Source organism: Halichoerus grypus, chromosome 9 (assembly GCF_964656455.1).
Source record: "Halichoerus grypus chromosome 9, mHalGry1.hap1.1, whole genome shotgun sequence".
Classification (NCBI taxonomy): domain Eukaryota; kingdom Metazoa; phylum Chordata; class Mammalia; order Carnivora; family Phocidae; genus Halichoerus; species Halichoerus grypus.
The window spans coordinates 143,786,624-143,793,342 of record NC_135720.1 but is presented as its reverse complement, the minus strand read 5'-3'; the positions used below and the strand labels follow the sequence as shown (position 1 = coordinate 143,793,342).

Genomic DNA, 6,719 nt, shown 5'->3' with positions numbered 1-6,719 from the left:
TTAACGTTGTATCCACCTATCTCTTATTTTTGTCATATTTATTGACTTCCTTCTGGCCTGGAGACTTCAACCTCCCAAGTATTTCCTATCTAAGCCTTGAAACAGGGTGAAACAATAGAAGTATTCTGATGGCAGTAGGTATGAACAATTAGCACCTCCAGAGTTTTCTTGGTTGGTATTTATTCATACCATCCCCATAAAAATAAGAATATAGTGAAATACCCAATTTTTATATATTTTCTAATTTATAAACTTTTTAATTTCTCAAGTCTTAATAGTGAGAAGCATATTTCATTCAAGGTAGAAGACAACACCAATGCTTCTCAGACTGTTTATTCCAAGGTTGAAAAGATAAACTAATGCATAACGAGGACAGAAGCATCCAGAGGATTAGGGTGGACAGTGCGGGAGCTGAGCTTGAAACATCTACTGGTTTTTAGCATAAGAAAGTCACAAGGATGCAGGAGAAGCATTACAGACCGTGGTACCCGATGTCTCTTCAATCCCACTGCCAATATGTGATCAAGTCCAGCTAGAGTGCTGGATGGCCAAAGGAAATTCTGGGATTTTTTCCCCCCAGAGAAGAAATGTGTATCACTGAGATTTAAAAGTACAAAAAGAAGACATGAATAAAGTACAGAGTTGAGGATACATATATACATCATAACTCTTTGCCAAAAACTGTGCCTTTCCCCTAAGCTGACAAAGTGCACAGCAAGGACTAAAATTTCATGTGCTGCTTTGGTATCTTTGAGCCTCGAGGGGACCCAAAGGCATAACCATGGGTTCTCCTGCTCTCGCTAGATACGCCTCCCACCCAGCAGGAAGTGCTCCCCACCTGACTAGTTCCACATCAACTAGACTAGCTGTACCCCACCTCATCCTCAACCTAAGAGGTTTCACCTCCTTGCCTGCACAGAAAATTATTCAAACAATGACATCCTCCCAAGAAAACCAGGGGTCACCTCATCCTCTTGCTTCTACAAAGCCTGAATCCCAAAGCCCCCGTTTGTTCACTGGGCTCCCAAATGGCCCTGTATGGTGTGCTGTTCTCCTGCCCTGGTCTGTGTGACTGATAAGCTGCTGTCAAGCCCATCTGTCCAGCGTCAGGTGTCCTGTGTTTGGCCATCCTCAGAATACTGAGGTGGACTACCCCCTCACCAACAGGGTGAAGGAGAGACAAACAAAAGGGCAAGCTATAGTCATTTTATTTTTTATTTCTTTTTAAAGATTTTATTTATTTTAGAGAAAGAGAGAGCACTCCCAGAGGGAGGAGCAGAGAGAGAGGGACAAGCAGACTCTGCGGTGAACATAGAGCCCAACGTGGGGCTCAATCCTACAACCCCGAGATCATGACCTGAGTTGAAATCAAGAGTCGAATGATCAACCAACTGAGCCACCCAATAGTCATTTTAAAACCTAATTCCTGGGGCACATGGCTGGCTCAGTCAGAAGAATAGGCGACTCTTGATCTTTGGATCATGAGTTTGAGCCGCACGTTGGGTGTAGAGATTACTTAAATAAAAACTTAAAAAAAAAACACAACTAACTCCCTAGCTTACCCCTCATTTACAAGACTTTAAAAACAACATCACATTCCCCACTTATCCTTCTAAGTTCTCCTTTGCAGAGCATGCATACTAACGGTCTCAGTGGTCCTCTGTCCAAAACATGGAAGCCACTGTATCATCAAGATATTTAGGGTGTGATGATAGTGACTTCAAGAAGAAGTACAGACGGACCGCAAAGGAGACTGGAAGACCAGGAGAAAGAAACATTCACAGCAGACACCAGCAGTATGCGAGCACTCTGGTCCCATGATGTTACCAGCTTCTTTCAATCTGATGTAGGATATTACAATCTATTCCAATTTGACTGCCTAGAATAATAATGAAATGGATATACCACATTCCCGGTTTCTTGAATTTACACACAGTGATAGGGTCTGTATTCATCATAGCTTTCTGAAGTGTTCAGTAAGTCCTGATTTATGATTAAAGGCTTTCTTACAATTAGGATACACACACAGACTTCTGCCCTCTGTGGATTCTCTGATGACGAACAAGGCTTGACCTCTGAAATAAGGCCCGTCCACACTCCTCACGCCGATGGGGCTTCTCCCCAGTGTGGATCCTCAGATGCTGAGTAAGGCTGGTGCTCCCTCGGAAAGCTTTCCCACATTCCTTACGTGTGTAGGGTTTCTCCCCAATGTGGCTTCTCTGATGTTCCATGAGTCCTGACCTCTGACTGAAGGCCCTCCCACACTCATCACATTTGAAGGGTTTCTCTCTAATGTGGATCCTCAGATGTCCAATAAGGTGGGAGCTTTGATTAAAGGATTTATCGCACTCTTTACACCCATAGGGTCTCTTCCTAGTATGAATTCTCTGATGAAGAACCAGGCCTGTGTTTTGACTGAAGGCTTTCCCACATTCGTTACATCGATAGCATTTTATTTTATTTTGAATTTCCTGGTGTGAAAGAAGGGCTGATTTATAACTGACAGCTTTCCCACACTGATTACATTGATAAGGTTTCTCTCCAGTGTGGATTCTCCAGTGATGAACAAGCTCTGAGCTCTGAGAAAAGGCCTTCCCACACTCCTTACATTTGTGTCATTTTACTCCTGTGCGGTTGACCTTTTGCTGTTCTGATTTACCTTCATATTGAAAAGTTTTTCCACACCTTGCATCCTGGAAAACACCCAATGAATTCCTTTCTGCGGAAATCTGCTTTGGAGCTAATTCACCAGTCACAGTCCCGGTTTCACCTCCTGCTGGAAGAGCAAGTCAATTACTTAAATGCCACATGCCCCATATAAGGGTTTTAATGAAAGATTAGGGTAAATAATCAAGAACCATCATCCTAATGGTTTTTGACACTCACTGCACCTATGAGTCATAGAGAATAAAAATAAATAAATAAAAGCCTTTTGGGCCCTCACTGGGATCTAAAAACTCAAAATGGCAGGAAAGAAATGAAAATTTCCCAAGAATCTTCAAAAGGTCCCCCAATGTTTATATACCTTCCAGTTTTCACCCCCCTTTAGTCTTCCTACGCAGGATCTAGGCTGGCCTGTGACCTACTTCATTCAACAGAATGTGGTGGAAGAAAAGCTGTGTCAGCTCAAGAACAGAGACTTTACACGGGTGCATCTGCGTCTCTGAGATCCCTGAGCGACCGTGTGAGAAGTGTGGACAGTCTGCTAGAGAGACTGCAGGAGGAGCGAATGAGAACCTGAGGCTTAGCCGTCCCACAGTCTCACTAAGCGCAATTTTCTGGCCGTCTCCTGCTCAGGTATGAGCCAAGGGAGTAAAGTATTTTGGGCATCATGGTCCAGGAAGCCCCTGGCTAACTACAGCTCACCCCAGCATCACAAGCAGCAGAGAGACCACCCTGCTTCTCGTAGTCACCCTCAGAGCTGTAGGACAGAAAAGGGATGTTCCCTTCAGCCACTAGGTTTTGGGGGTGGTTTGGTACATGGAAATAAATAGCTGATCAGCCAGCCTTTGGTGATAGGACAACACCATGAGCTAGGTAACAGATATAGAAACTGGAACTGAAAACTTACATAAGTGGCCTATGATCACATGGCAGGTAAGCAGTCAAGTCTGGCCTAGAACACAGGTCTGTGGGAATCCAAAGCCTGTGCTCTTTGTTTACTACAGAGGAATAGATACTTCTGGTAAAAATGTCAACAGTGCAAAAGGTATGAAAGTAAAAAGTCCAAATCCTCATTTATCTTTCTCCATCACCCTGTGTCCCCCCTTCCACTTTCCTCAGCGGTAATCAGGGCAGCTTCGCAGTCTGTGTAATGCATCTCCTACTCTTCATTCAGCGGCTGTCAATCTGCGACTGCATTTATAGGAACTTTTCTCTCCCAGTATTTTCACACAAGTGCCAGCGATTTTTACATAAAGACACCCACTGAAGCATCGTTTATAACAACAAAAATACTTGAAACAGCTTAAATGTACATCAGGAGAAGACTAGTAAGCTACTTATAACGTATGCATGCAACACAAAACTAAAGACGAATTAAAAGAATAAAGTAGTTCTGTGGATACGAGCAGTATTGTTTCTTCAGGCTGTACCCAGGCCACACACATCTACTGCGACCGAGTGACGGAACGAAGACCGTGGCAGCCACGACGTGACTACAATGTACAGGCGGGACAGCAGGGACGGACTATCTCGTGCAGCGCCGTAGCTGCAGCGCTTACTGCTGGACACACGGTTATGCTCAATGAACGTCTGACGCATGAACGAGTAACGTCCTGAATACTCTCATTAGGTTAAAAAAAAAAAGAAGCAAAATACAAAGTGATGTGTATGTGTGTTAAAATGTACCCAGATTTGTGTTAATCAGGGAGGCATGGAAAGCACTATCCCGAAGAAAGCTTTTGACTTTCACAGATCCCTAGCAACAGCTGTGACCTGTCAAGCAGGCCATGCAGGAAAGCGCAAAAGTCGGTCAGGAGGCAGAAGGGGAGAATGGGGAGGGGAGAGCATGGTCTAGAGCCTTTATTGGAGTTTTCCCGAGAAGGAATAGGCAAGGTAGCGTAGGTATGCTGAGATGGCTTAGGATTGGATAGTTTGAATAATTTTGGCAGGCTCTGGGCTGTAGGGATGTTCTCTAATGGTCCAATACCTGGCCCTGGGGTGATTTACAGCAGGAGAAATAGGGGCTTGGTTTGTGAGAGTTTGATAAAGGAGATGGCTAGGGAGTGGGCTCTGGATTGTTTGGTTTGTATATGAAAGGGGTGCTTGCAGGAGGCGTTCTCTGCTGTCTCTAGGAATCAGCTAGCCCTGGGAGGGGCAGTCTGACCAGGATCAAGGCCCCAAATGCCAGGGCATCAAGAATATAGAAAATAAGAAAAGTCAATACAGTATACTACTACTTGACCTAAAAGAGGGACAGGGGTTTGAAAAACACATAGGAAGATTTCAGAATATATATTAGAGAATGTTAACAGTGGTTAACTCATGGGAATGGAACTTTTATTTTCATTTTATGTCCTCTACCTACTACAATTAAAAAAATATAAACCACTACTATTGTTCTATAATAATAGCACTTTTAATAACTAATTAAAAAATATAATACTAGGACCCATTGTAGTAAATCTGTGGTAGATCTGGGCATCTATATATATATATATTTTAAGATTTTATTTATTTATTTGACAGAGAGATCACAAGCAGGGGGAGTAGCAGAGGGAGAGTAAGAAGCAGGCTCCCCGCTGGGCAGGGAGCCCTACATGAGGCTCAATCCCAGGATGCTGGGATCATGACTTGAAGCCAAAGGCAGATGCTTAACCGACTGAACCACCCAGGCACCCCTGGGCGTCTATATTTTTAAACAGCTCCTTGGTGATTTGGATTCACAGTTAGAATTGAAGACCACTACCATAACCAGTAAAAACTAATAAAAAACGAACCACATATCCCAATTCAAAATTAAATCAGCTCTGGGGTGCCTGGGCGGCTCAGTCGGTTAAGCCTCTGACTCTTGGTTTCGGTTCAGGTTGATATCTCAGGATCATGAGATGGAGCCCCGAGTGGGATTCTGTGCTCAGTGCAGAGTCTGCTTGATATTCTCTCATTCTCTCTCCCTTTGCACCTTCCCCCTCCCCTGCACTAAAATAAATAAATCTTTTTTTTTTAAGATTTTATTTATTTATTTGACAGAGAGAAAGAGGGAGAGAGAGAACACAAGCAGGGGGAGCGGCACGCAGAGGGAGAGGGAAAAGCAGGCTCTCCGCGGAGCAGAGAGCCCGATGTGGGTTTCGAACCCAGGACCCTGGGATCATGACCTGAGCCCAAGGCAGACACTCAACCAACTGAGCCACCCAGGTGCCCCTAAAATAAATAAATAAATCTTTAAAAAAAATTAAATCAGCTCTGGATATGCTCATTTTTAAATAACCTTTTGGTGTTAAATTTATTCAATCCCCAGACATCATTTTTCTCACCAGAAATACTCCTTCCTAGCAGATGCTATATATGCAGTGCTTTAAAAAAAAAACCAAAAAAAAAAAAAAAACAAAAAACACACAAGATTCACATTTTAAGGCTTACCCATTCTCTTGCACAAGACTGTACTCCCAAGGATAGCACTTTGGCTGGACAGTCAGCGGCCGCTGGCTGTGCAAGGCTTACAAGTCCTACTCCCTTCCATAGTACTTCTTGTCTGTAGTGTGCACTGGCTTGAACCTAAGGATGTACAAGTAAGAGCTGGGTTTATAAAATGATCAGAGAGGGCGCCTGGGTGGCTCAGATGGTTAAGCGACTGCCTTCAGCTCAGGTCATGATCCTGGAGTCCCGGGATCGAGTCCCGCATCGGGCTCCCCGCTCAGCGGGGGGTCTGCTCCTCCCTCTGACCCTCCCCCGTCTTGTGCTCTCTCTCACAAATAAATATAACCTTTAAAAGAAATCCCCTTGCTTACACATGCCCACTCTTTGCTGGTAGACCCTTGGTGCTCTAATAAATGAACGATGGATTAACCTTTTCCCACCTGTTGTCTTTTATCTCCAAGTTCTGTCTCCAGACTCTCCAGCACAGTCACCACCTCGTCCCCGCTCCCCGGACGACATCCCCGCACCCGGGCCTGCAGCTCCTCGGGCAGGATGGTCAGGAACTGCTCCAGCACCAGCAGCTCCACGATCTGCTCCTTGCTGTGCGTCTCGGGCCGCAGCCACTGACGGCAGAGCTCCCG

At 44.6% G+C, this 6,719-nt stretch overlaps 1 pseudogene across 1 annotated transcript; it reads right to left on the bottom strand.

Moving 5' to 3' along the window:
* Positions 1–317: 317 nt before the first annotated feature.
* LOC118547510 (uncharacterized) lies at positions 318–6,217 on the bottom strand (annotated as a pseudogene). The gene is made up of 2 exons (XR_013441484.1): positions 6,082–6,217; positions 318–2,773 (listed from the first exon to the last, which is right to left on the bottom strand). The product of XR_013441484.1 is annotated as an uncharacterized LOC118547510 (transcript).
* Positions 6,218–6,719: the final 502 nt, after the last annotated feature.